This window comes from Denticeps clupeoides, chromosome 5, assembly GCF_900700375.1.
Source record: "Denticeps clupeoides chromosome 5, fDenClu1.1, whole genome shotgun sequence".
Classification (NCBI taxonomy): domain Eukaryota; kingdom Metazoa; phylum Chordata; class Actinopteri; order Clupeiformes; family Denticipitidae; genus Denticeps; species Denticeps clupeoides.
This window is the reverse complement of record NC_041711.1, coordinates 14347140-14359941: the sequence shown is the minus strand read 5'-3', so window position 1 is coordinate 14359941 and position 12802 is coordinate 14347140.

The following is a 12802-nucleotide window of genomic DNA, read 5'->3' as shown; positions in this document are numbered from 1 at the left end:
TACATTTTTTACAATCTATCTCTGTTGCATATTTCATGCAACAAATACTTGGTTTTGAAATCAGGTATGTATTATTTTTCGTGGTTTGACTTATTCATTTATTGTTTTTATTTCCTATAAATTATCATTTTAACATTTCTTTTTGAAGGAGCTTTATTTATTTTATTTTATTTATTTTGATTTGCCGTCTTGCAAAAAATTGTAATCACTGTTTTAACACTTTCCAACCTTTATTTTTAGTATTTTGAACTCAAATATGTGTCAGGCTATGAGTTATTCAAAATGAGTTTATTTCTTGAATAAAACTATTTATATAAGTGGTAATTAATTAAAAACAATAAGTATTGAAAACATAACTTTAGTGTATCATATGTACAGTTTTAAGTACACTGAACTTAAAATAAATAAAAAAGGAAAGAAAAATATTTAAGTTTAGTGTCATTGTAATTTTAAAGTATGTTTACTTAAAAAAATCTTAGGTAATCAGTTTCCACAAAAGTTTTGAGTACTCTTAACTTATCGGGTTTTACAGTGTGGTAAAGGAATTCTGCTGTCTGTCGAGAGGTTTGCTTTCGAGGTTGAACCGGATGTGTTTGGCTTTGGGGGCGTTTTCTCCCCAGTTAACCTGCCTCCGAGTGTATTCTACAATACTATTACTATTAACTGCTAAAACTATAGGATTCGATAGGATTACTACTATTAATATTAATTAAAAGGTTGTTTACAAGTGTCTATTGTTTAACATGTAGTTTAAACATTTGGTAAGTTGTTAGACCTACCTCAGTTGCACTTTACACAATGAGTACACTTAACTTATCGGGAGGTCCTCCTCCTCCTCCTCCTCCTCGGCCCCGCGACCTCCTCCACGTCCCGGAGGTAGCGCTCCACGCGAGACCTCTCCAGGGACGCGGAGCCGCTGCAGTAGAGGCCGGAGAAGGCGGGCTCCGTGACGGCCTTGTTGAGCACCTTGGTGCTCCTTGGTGGAGATGTTGAGCGCCGCCACCTTCTCCACCTGCCGGTGGAAGCTGCGCTCGGTGATCTTGTTCAGCGCCGTGCGGAGGTGGAGCAGCAGCCGCCGCGTTCCACTAACCAGGCCGCGCGTCGCCATCATCCTTCTCGGCCTCCAGGGCTCTTCAGCCCGGTGGAGCCCGAATTCGTCTCGGGGCCGAGCGCTCATGGTGCTGAAAAAGTCCAAGCGTTAATACACAAAAACACTACAATAATTCTCAACAACAAATTCAGAGAATCTAACGGGGTCAATAAAATCAACAATTAAATATAGAAAGTAGCAGTAGAGTTGAAAAAGTCGTGATAATCGCTGAAAATCGCTTTTGGGGTCTTGAAAGCACGCAGCCGCAAGCAGTCAAGTAGTTTGCAAGTAACTAACTGTTTCTAGCACGTCTATTTTAAACAAGAGCTCCTCGGCCAATCAGGACGCTGTGTTTTATTGACAGTTGTCATGGTAACCCGACACGTCTGAACACGTTGGCGGTGTTGTTTTTAATCAAATGATTGTCCATCTAGCATCCTCAGGCCACTTTTTACTCAACTTTTAAATTAGAACTTGTGCTTTTGCGCCCTCTGCTGACACAGTTTTGTCATGACAGCAGTTTAATAAAACCAGGCGCTGAGGTCATATATACACTACGCACAATAAATTAGGGACATTGTTATTTACATGAATGCTTTTCCTATTTGATCTGAATTTTAATGAAAGAATTAAAAGTTCCCTTTGATATTACTAATAATGTATGAGATGAATTATGATGGGTTCTATGATTTCTCTGAGGTAAGAATGTGCAGTGGCTGAGCCATGTACAATAATCAAATTGTCACCTAGTTTTGAACAAACTTTTGGTATTTAAAAATAAAATTATTAATAAACCATGCTGATGTCCCAGCCGTATTATGCACAATTATGAATGTGTTACACTGCACAGTTCATTCTGTCAAACACTCCAAAATGTCTGTGGGTAAAATTTTGTACCATCTGAGATATGCATCCCCCCCTGAATTATTATTCAGAGTACAATAATTGACAAGTTTATAACTCAGTTTCATTATAAAAATACAGAATTATTGGGGTATGCATATAACGACAAGCAGAAATTCATACCTGCTAGATTTGCATCTGCAGTATTTTAGGCAATGTGGCTGATAAAGTGCTGAAATCATCCCTCATAGGACAGAGTGGACTGCCAGACAAACAGAAAACAAAGAATGCACAAAGGTGCACAACTAGTGGCCTGCACGCAACATTGATTCCATTGGTGAAAAATAGACAATGACAGCTTGATGACGATGTCTCATGCTCCTCACTAGCCTCATGATGTGTTTCTGAGGCAATGCGTTCCACTCTTCCACAAGAGCTAAACGCAGTTCTGCCGGGTCACGTGGGGGTGGGGTACGATCATTCAGTCTCTGCTTCAACTGGTCCCAGACGTGCTCTATGGGGTTCAGGTCAGGTGACATTGATGGCCATACCATATGAGGTACTCCAACTGCCTGAATTCTGCCACGATGTGGTGGAGCATTATCATCCATTAATAGAAAGTTGGGCAGAATTGGGGGATGATGGTGGGTTCTATGATGTGTCTGAGGTAAGAATGTGCAGTGACTGAGCCATGTACAATAACCAAATCGGTTTTGCGCTGACTGGTGATGCCTGCCCAGATTGTTGCTCCTCGTCGCTTGACCTCAGTGTATCGCTCACCTCGCATTCTCCAGCAACGCTGACACGACACTAATCAGTGAACAGGACGGTGGACCACTGCTGCATTGTTCAGACCACATGGCCTTGTGTCCACTGCAAATGTTCACTGCAGCGTCTTGGTGTCAGTGGAGTCTCCTGCAACGGTCGTCTGGCATTCAAGCCAAAGCGGTGCAGTGGGTTGCGAATGGTTTGTCTGGAAAGCCTAGTAACCCCGCATCTCATAAACGGGCCTGCAGCTGTGTGGCAGTTGCATGATGATGTCTGAGTATGTAGGTCCTTAGGTAATGGTCATCATTCCAGTCTGTCACTTGTGGGGCTCCACTGCTGGGTCTGTCAGGCACACCTGTACACAATGAGACCATTACATGGAAAACACAAAATGTGTTTGTCTATCAACATAATTGCCTCCCTATCCCAAAAATGTCCAAAAGTGAAACAAACATCGTATAAATGACATCCGTATAAAAGTCTCTCACAATATCCCTAACTTATTGTGAGTAGTGTATATATCAACACTGGGAACAGATCATTCTCCTGTTTCATCTTGGTCTTTTAAAGTTGAATGTTTACATCGTTCCATGTGTAATTGTACTCTCTTGAGCATGAAAAATGAATTATATTGTCTTCACATATGCTGTTGTGAATTGTAATTGTGAACATCACTTCAAGGTGACTTGAAAAAAAACTGCAGAAGAAACTCCCCTGAATAAACAATAAATTCCCTCTCCTCCTCTTTAACAGAGCCACATTCAAACACAATAACCAGTCAGTGTGTAACAGTGGAAGGACAATTTATTGCAGTTTCAAATAAAACACATAAAAATATTTTATGCCAGATAAAGTTATGTGTTTTATTACAATGAAAAACATGCTAAATAATTGTCAGATTTATTACATTTTAATATTTAAATCAAACATGTAATATGGGTCAAATATAATTCGCACATACATATAATAAGTAAAACAATTTATGCTACAGTAATTAATTAGGCAAAAGCAATTTAATTCAAATAATTTAATAAAAAGTCAACATGGAACTATGTACAGTTTTAATAAGATCAATTGAACATACAACAAAAATTAAAGTAAAAAGGGGCGTTTCAACAGAATGAAATAAAAATAAAATAATGAAAACACTTTAGACAATGCACACAAGACATTGCTATTCTTTGTCCACTGCTGGAGAGTTGACGCATCCCTGATGGAACCACTTGTTGCAACTTTTGCAAAAAAACATGTTCATTTTTTAAATGTTTACATGTTCCTTTTTCATTATGTGTTTTAAGCAACAACATATCTGGAAATACCATTCATGTTAAATTTAATATAATTACCCATTGTAGGTCATCTGTTTCCGCAAACCCACGTTGACAGCAAAGCTTATCCAGGATGTCTAAACACAGACAAATTCACATCAACATCTCGACATATTTCTATTGCTTCAATGTCCTCAGCAAAATATTTCAACATGAAGCTAATTACAATCCAGAACAGTTTCAGCTCTCACCTTGTTTACGGCTCTTCTTCTTGTGCCAGTGGTGGGACGCACCGAGTATGCGCTCAGCAAACTGATGCAAAAGAAAACTGGACCGTAGACAGAAGAGGTGAACATCCTGCAACACACAGCCAGAAACAAAATCAGACCTGATCAGAAACATCACAGCAGAAAGAGTTTGGGGCAGGACATGACAGGGCATTACCTGTTCGTTTTAGTCAGCAGGCCAAATGCCACCCCATGTTGTTCTGGTGAGTGGCTCTCAGTCCCAATCTGCCTCTCCTCCTCCTCCTCCTGGTCCGCGGGAATGACCGTCTGCCTGGTTTTCTTAGAAAGGATGGCAGAAAACGATTTAACCGAAAACGAATCACCTCCGGGCCATCCTATACAAATCACAAACATATATACACATGAGGTCTGGAAAAGGACTCACCTGTGGAGAACACCAGAGAGCTCGCTTCTTCTGTGTATGTCGCTGAAGCTGACTGCTGCTCCCAAGTCACCTGTAGAAAGAACTGAGAGAACATTACACCAGGGCACCAGGGCAATACACACCGATTTTTAAATCAGAACTTTTAAATTAGAAAAAACAGGCGCTGAGGTCATGACGGAAATATATACACTACGCACAATAAGTTAGGGACATTGTTATTTACATAAATGCTTTTCCTATTTGCTCTGAATTTTAATGAAATAATTAAAAGTTCCCTTTGATATTACTAATAATGTATGAGATGAATGATGATGGGTTCTATGATGTCTCTGAGGTAAGAAAGTGCAGTGACTGAGCCATGTATAATAACCAAATTGCCACTTAGTTTTGAGCAAATTTTTGGTATTTAAAATAAATAAATAAATAAATAAGTCCATATTGAGAAGGCCAGAACTGATGGTCAAAATGATGATTTATTGAAGCCGTCCGTGTCATCAACCAATGTAAGAGCTAAGCAAGAGCAGATACCAATAATTACGATCACATCCCTTGTCATGCATAGCACCTTACGTTAGTATATTTCTTTCCCTTAGCATAACTAATCAAGTCTTTTCTTACAAACATTGCTCAAATATACTTTAGTCATAGTTACGAACCTTGTTCCCTTATCAACTGATGCTAGATTTGTTGCTTTTAACTCTTTCGGTTGTCCTTTTCTCTGCGTTGCCACTGAGCCTTTCCTGCTTTACTTTGCGCCTTCTGTCTTACATCAAGCTCAGTACCGTTACCGTACTTCCGCTCACAAAGGGGTTATCAAAATATTAGCGGGTAACATTACATTAATGTAAATCTTACTTTTTTGGTCTTTACACTCCCATCAAATTATTTTCTGTTGAACATATGAAACACAAATAATTAAAAAAAACTTTGTCACAACAAGAATAACATAGTAAACATGCTAACACTGTAACTTGAGATATGTCCATATACTCAAGCATCAGGAATTTACATTCCACTATCTTCCAGCAGCCGAACTAACTTCTGTCCATCTGTATCTTCTACAGTGTCCAAGATTCGGCCAAGCTTCCACTGGGATCGAGGTTGCATTTCATATTTGTCCATTACTATGTCGCCTATTTGCATGTTCCCTTTAGGGGTGTTCCATTTTTGTCTGATTATAATGTTTTGAAGGTACCATCGTTCCCATACTCCACCTGCGTGACTAGCATGAGGTGTGTTTAGGATGAAGTCACATTGTTGTCAGTCTGTCAGTGTCCATTTCACTTCGTACTGTGTTCAGCTCATTTTTGGAACCTATGAAGTTGGTACCCTGATCACATTTTATTTGTCTGACTGAGCCTCTTATGGCAATGAACGAGTCCATTTATAAAAGTGTCTGTTGACAGATCCTCTAACTTTTCAACATGGACTGCATGTGAATAGAAGCATGTGAAAAGGAGGTCGGACCTTTTGTGTTCTTTCCATGCTTGTTTGGTCAGGAACGGCCCAAAAACGTCCATACCACAGTATGTGAAGGGTGGAGAGTGTTCAATTCTCTCTGCGGGTAGATCTCTCATTTTTTGTCCTTCCACAGGTCTCCTTTGTCCAAAAAACACACTGCCGAATATAGGATGCAACCTTTTGGCTTAACCTTGGAATCCAATACCCACTGGATCGTATCTCATTCATCGTGAAGCCTTTTCCTTGATGACTGACCCTTTCGTGGCATTGGGCAATTATCAGTTTTGTGATGTGATGTTCTCTGGGAATGATGGTTGGATGTTCGAATGAATTTGGGAGGGATGAATGCCGTAGTCTTCCTCCCACCTTAAGCACAATATCTTTGTCCAAGAAAACATCCAAGTTGTGCATTTTGTTGTTCTTTGATAGTTGTTTGCCTTTGTTTAGTGTATCTATTTCATTTTGATATACTTGTCTTTGTAAATCTTTGATAATGACAGTTTCTGCATTTTGTCTTTCTGTCACAGTGGTGATCGTGTTTGATTTGTCTTTAAGCAGGTATCGTCTGAGACGTGCTACTGCACTGACTGCGCGGGACCAGGATGAGAACTTTCTGAGGCGGTCACTAAGGCTTGCATGTTCAGCAGTTTGTGTACTTAGTGTCTGCACCTTTTTCACTTCTGGGTCTCCTACTAGGAGTTCAATAGTTTCCTTTGGTGGGTGTTGTATTTCTCTTTCCCATAGGAATTTAGGGCCAGTAAGCCAATTGGATGAGAGTAGTTCATTTACAGACATGCCCCTGGAAGCCATGTCTGCTGGGTTTTTGGCAGTAGGCACATAAAACCATTGTTGTGGTGGGGTATTGTTGCGGATTTTCTGTACTCTATTAGCAACAAATGTATGAAAACGCCTCGCCTCATTATTTAGGTATCCTAGAGTGACTTTAGAGTCAGTCCAAAAGAACTCTTCGACATTGTCGTAAAGTAGTTCCTCTCTCAGCATGTTGCTCACGGTGACTGACACTGTGGCTGCGGTAAGTTCCAGCCTTGGGATTGTGGTGATTTTTGTGGGTGAGACACGTGATTTGCCCATAATGAAGGTACAATGAACTTCCTTGTTTTTGTTTAAGAGTCTGAGATAAGAACATTGTCCATATCCTGTAGTGCTTGCGTCCGAAAAGTGATGTAATTCTCTTTTCACCACATCTCCACCACATTTGTAATTTTCTCAGATTGTGAAGATCTCCGTTCCAGCGCTCCCACCGTGGCCTGAGATGCTCTGGTATCAGGTCATCCCACTTCGTTCCTTGGCAGCACATTTCTTGGAGGATTCCTTTGTCGTTGAGCACGTAAGGAGCTATGAATCCAAGGGGATCGTATATTGCTGCAACTGTGGATAGGATGCCCTGTCAGGTTTCTTTGGATGATAGATGGCATGGTGTGGTATGTACCATGTCTTGCCACGGAGTCGGATATCATCAGTCTCTTCTGCATCACCTCTTTCGATGATGTTATTCATGTATTGCATGTAATCCTCCTTGTATTTTTCGTCTTTCATGAGTTTGTGTTTGAGCTGGTTTAGTCTGTTTTCAGCAAGTTGTCTGTTATCTGGCATTTGTGGCTTTTCTCTAAATGGCGATGGCATCTCCAAATGTCCCTTTTCCGTCTGTGTTATGCCTTGCTCAAGCTTCTGGAGGAATATTAAATCCTCTTGTGATACAGTCTTTTCGTTCCTGTCCGTCTCTTTGAAATCTCTTTCCAGAGCAAGTATTGCATCTTTTGGAGTGGAGTGAGGGATTTCTTTAACTGTGACTCTGTGGCAGAGGCTGCTGTCTATATCCGTTTCATTGCACAGTGCTGCGTTGCCTACTATGCTCCATCCTAAGTCCGTGCGAATAGCATAGGGCTCACCATCTTTTCCTAAGATTATTTGTTTAGGTGCAAGAGCCCTGGGACAGGTATAACCTATAAGGAGACTTACTTCACAACTGAGGAGTGGAGGGATCTCATCTACAATAGGCAGTAAATGACTCCTGCGTTACATCCTGATCCACAAAGACAGCATCGCTCTGAGTGTCTAATAATGCATAGACCAATTTTAGGTGGTTGACAGCCATACTGGGACTATGTTGTCCCTGGCTGGTGGAACAACCTTCCCTCCTCCACAAGACTAGCCGAGACTATCACCACTTTTAAGAAGCAGGTGAAAACCCTCTTGTTCAAAAAGTAATACTGTCAAATTTAACACTTACACACACACATGCGTACACATTGCACAAAACAATACAAAAATGTTATAACCCTAGCACTTATCAATCTCTGAGCATGTTCTTCGCTGACAAGTTGAGCCTTATCAGGGCTCTTAGTTTGTAAACTCAATATTCTATAGAAATCGAACGAGAATTGCTGGTGTCTTCCTCTTGTAAGTCGCTTTGGATAAAAGCGTCTGCTAAATAAAGTAAAGTAAAGTAAAGACTATCATTGAGGTGCTGACGGTCTGTTCTGATCTGGCAACATTAAGTGACATGGCTGTTGCAGTTTCAGGTGAGTTACCTTGATTTGCATTCTCCGTACTCACACGTGTTTGTCTTTGCAAACCGTTACTGTAGTTTTCATCATGAAGACACACAGGATGTCTCTTTGTGCAGGTTTCGCAAGTGAGGCGGCATCTGCAGTCCTTACCACTGTGTCCTTGTTTCAGACAGCCATAACAAAGTTTTTTGTCTCTCACATATTTCTTTCTATTTTCTAGAGACATCTTTAAGAAGTCTGGGCACTTGTGAATCTGATGTGCGTCCTGGCACAACATGCATGGTGAACTGTTAGGTGTCTTTGTTATTGTCCGTTTGTCACTTTGTACAGTTGCATTTGTGTTAAATACACCTGCTTTTTTCCCACTGATTACCCTTGTACTCAATATTTCAATATTTATCAGTATATATCAATATTTGTTTCAGTGCGGCGAAGTGCATGAATGGAGGTGACTGGGTTGCAAGCAACTTCCGCTTCTAATGAGAGGAAGGAAGCAAAATCACAGAAACTTGGAAACTCACCACCCTCCATTAAAGTTTTTGTTACCCGTCTATTCCATCTTGCATTTATCCAGTCCGGTAGTTTGTGCAAAAATCTTTGATTTTCTTCGCAGTCGTTGAGTATTTGTAATCCCTTTACGTGCGGCATAGCAAGCTTGCATGCATTTATGAAATCTGCAAGGTTCCTTAATCCATCAGCGTCTCTGGACTGCACCTTTGGCCAATTCGCTAGCTTCTCTCTAAATGCCTTTTATATCATGAATGGTTGACCGTATCTTTGGTTTAGTTTATCTCAAGCATCTTTGTATGCCTCTGCATCGTTTCTGAAGAAACTTCTTTCAAGACATTTGCGAGCCGACCCAGTTAAAAATCTTTTTAAATACTACAGTTTATCTTTACCGCTGAGAGACCCTTTCGTTCAATCAGGGAAATGAATGTGGATTTCTACTCTATGAAGTTTATTGAATCACCACTAAACACTGTTGGTTCTGGCGTGGGAAGCTTGTTCATTTTTATGCTGTCTTGCACTGCTTGTGCTAGCTCAGAGACATCCGAGTGAGCTGTTTGCACAGGAATGAAGGGGAGTTCTGGTTTGGGCTGTTTGGGGGTGAAGTTTGGGCTAACTGGTTCACCTTTTATTGACTGTTCATCCCCCACTAGTGATAACTCTCTATCATATGCTTCCCACCTGGCTCGAGCTGCTTTTACTTCCTTCTGCGCTCTTAAGCGTTCCAGCTCTGAATTTTGCGCCGCCATTTGTACCTTGTGCCCCTCCTCTATAGCCTTTATCCTTTCTCTTTGTCTTTGTTCCTCTAATACAACCTCATATTCTGCCTCTTTTGCTGATAGTTCTGCTGCTGCTTCGGCTCGCTTTGCGGTCAGCTGTGAAGCTGAGGATCGTTGGCTGTGGTTTGATGCCGCGGTCGAGCCATATATGGACATGGCATAGTCATGCTGTAAAAGTCCACATAAACGAGTTCTTTCACACTCTGCATCAAAATCTCTATCAACTCTACTTATTCTCTCCAGAATTATTCTAAAAACTTCATGAGTTACTTGTTCACATGCATGAATCTTTCTCCTTATGTCAGATGGTGGTGCCGTTTGGATACTTATTTCTGAAAAGAACATCAATATATTGTCTCTCCTTTGTTCTATTATGTCTGCAAGTTCTGACATCTCTTCGTCTGTGATATCTGTCTTTAGCTTTTCTCTTGTTTCTCGTACTTGCATTTTCCATTGTTCATTGTTGTTAGTCTCCTTTCTTTTTGGCTTAATTCTTCCTTTCGGTATGTTATCATCCTTTCAGTTTGTACTTTAACTCTTTCAGAACATCTTGGTAAGTCGGACATGGTTTAAGCTTTATCTTGAAGCTCACTTCACATTTGTTCTTTGCATGTGATTGGATCTTTAATGTCTTGTTGTGAACTTGCAATCTGTTCATTTGTGACCGTTTGACTTAGTGATGCAGCTTGTACGTCTTCCATTTGAGCCCCTTTTGATCCATTTTGTCTTCTGACCAACTGCTGGACGTCGCGGGTATTACCTTAAACCACGTAGTGCAGCGGGAGGCGGCGGTCAAGCTCTTACTGTAGCATTCAGTCAATATTGAGAAGGCCAGAACTGATGGTCAAATTATGATTTATTGAAGCCGTCCGTGTCATCAACCAACGTAAGAGCTAAGCAAGAGCAGATACCAATAATTACGATCACATCCCTCGTCATGCATAGCACCTTATGTTAGTATATTTCTTTCCCTTAGCATAACTAATAAAGTCTTTTCTCACAAACATTACTGGTTGCTCAAATATACTTTAGTCATAGTTACAAACCTTGTTCCCTTATCAACTGATGCTAGATTTGTTGCTTTTAACTCTTTCGGTTGTCCTTTTCTCTGCGTTGCCACTGAGCCTTTCCTGCTTTACTTCACGCCGTCTGTCTTACATCAAGCTCAGTACCGTTACCGTACTTCCGCTCACAAAGGGGTTATCAAAATATGAGTGCATTAATGTATGAGTGCATTGCATTAATGTAAATCTTACTTTTTTGGTCTTTACAATGAATGTGTTACACTACACAGTTCATTCTGTCAAACAGTACAAAATGTCTGCTGGTAAAATTTTGTACCATCTGAGATATGCATCTCAATTATTATTCAGAGTACAATAATAGACAAGTTTATAACTCAGTTTCATTTTAAAATTATAGATTTATTGGGGCATGCATATATAAATTCATACCTGCTAAATTTGCATCTGCAGTATTTTAGGCAATGTGGCTGATAAAGTGCTGAAATCATCCCTCATAGGACAGAGTGGACTGCCAGACAAACAGAAAACAAAGAATGCACAAAGGTGCACAACTAGTGGCCTGCACGCAACATTGATTCCATTGGTGAAAAATAGACAATGACAGCTTGATGACGATGTCTCATGCTCCTCACTAGCCTCATGATGTGTTTCTGAGGCAATGCGTTCCACTCTTCCGCAAGAGCTAAACGCAGTTCTGCCGGGTCACGTGTGGGTGGGGTACGATCATTCAGTCTCTGCTTCAACTGGTCCCAGACGTGCTCTATGGGGTTCAGGTCAGGTGACATTGATGGCCATACCATATGAGGCACTCCAACTGCCTGAATTCTGCCACGATGTGGTGGAGCATTATCATCCATTAATAGAAAGTTGGGCAGAATTGGGGGATGTTGATGGGTTCTATGATGTGTCTGAGGTAAGAATGTGCAGTGACTGAGCCATGTACAATAACCAAATCGGTTTTGCGCTGACTGGTGATGCCTGCCCAGATTGTTGCTCCTCGTCGCTTGACCTCAGTGTATCGCTCACCTCGCATTCTCCAGCAACGCTGACACGACACTAATCAGTGAACAGGACGGTGGACCACTGCTGCATTGTTCAGACCACATGGCCTTGTGTCCACTGCAAATGTTCACTGCAGCGTCTTGGTGTCAGTGGAGTCTCCTGCAACGGTCGTCTGGCATTCAAGCCAAAGCGGTGCAGTGGGTTGCGAATGGTTTGTCTGGAAAGCCTAGTAACCCTGCATCTCATAAACGGGCCTGCAGCTGTGTGGCAGTTGCATAATGATGTCTGAGTATGTAGGTCCTTAGGTAATGGTCATCATTCCAGTCTGCCACTTGTGGGGCTCCGCTGCTGGGTCTGTCATGATCTCTGCCAGTAGTCCTGTGTCTTGATGCAAGTCTGCTGATGACACTTTGAGACACATAAAGTTCACGAGCAACATCTGACTGCCTGGTGATGCCTCTCATCCATTAAGTGATGTTGTGGTTTTATGGCTGTTTGAATGAATTACTGACAATACCAGCTTTTTATGACCACAGAATGTTGAATTTGATGCCACGTTGAGAAAGGTTGTCTCTTGGTATTGGCCCCAATATAAGGCACACCTGTACACAATGAGACCATTACGTGGAAAACACAAAATGTGTTTGTCTATCAACCCAACATAATTGCCTCCCTATCCCAAAAATGTCCAAAAGTGAAACAAACATCGTATAAATGACATCCACTAAGTCTCTTACAATATCCCTATCTTATTGTGAGTAGTGTATATATCAACACTGGGAACAGATCATTCTCCTGTTTCATCTTGGTCTTATAAAGTTGAATGTTTGCATCGTTCCATGCGTAATTTTAGTCT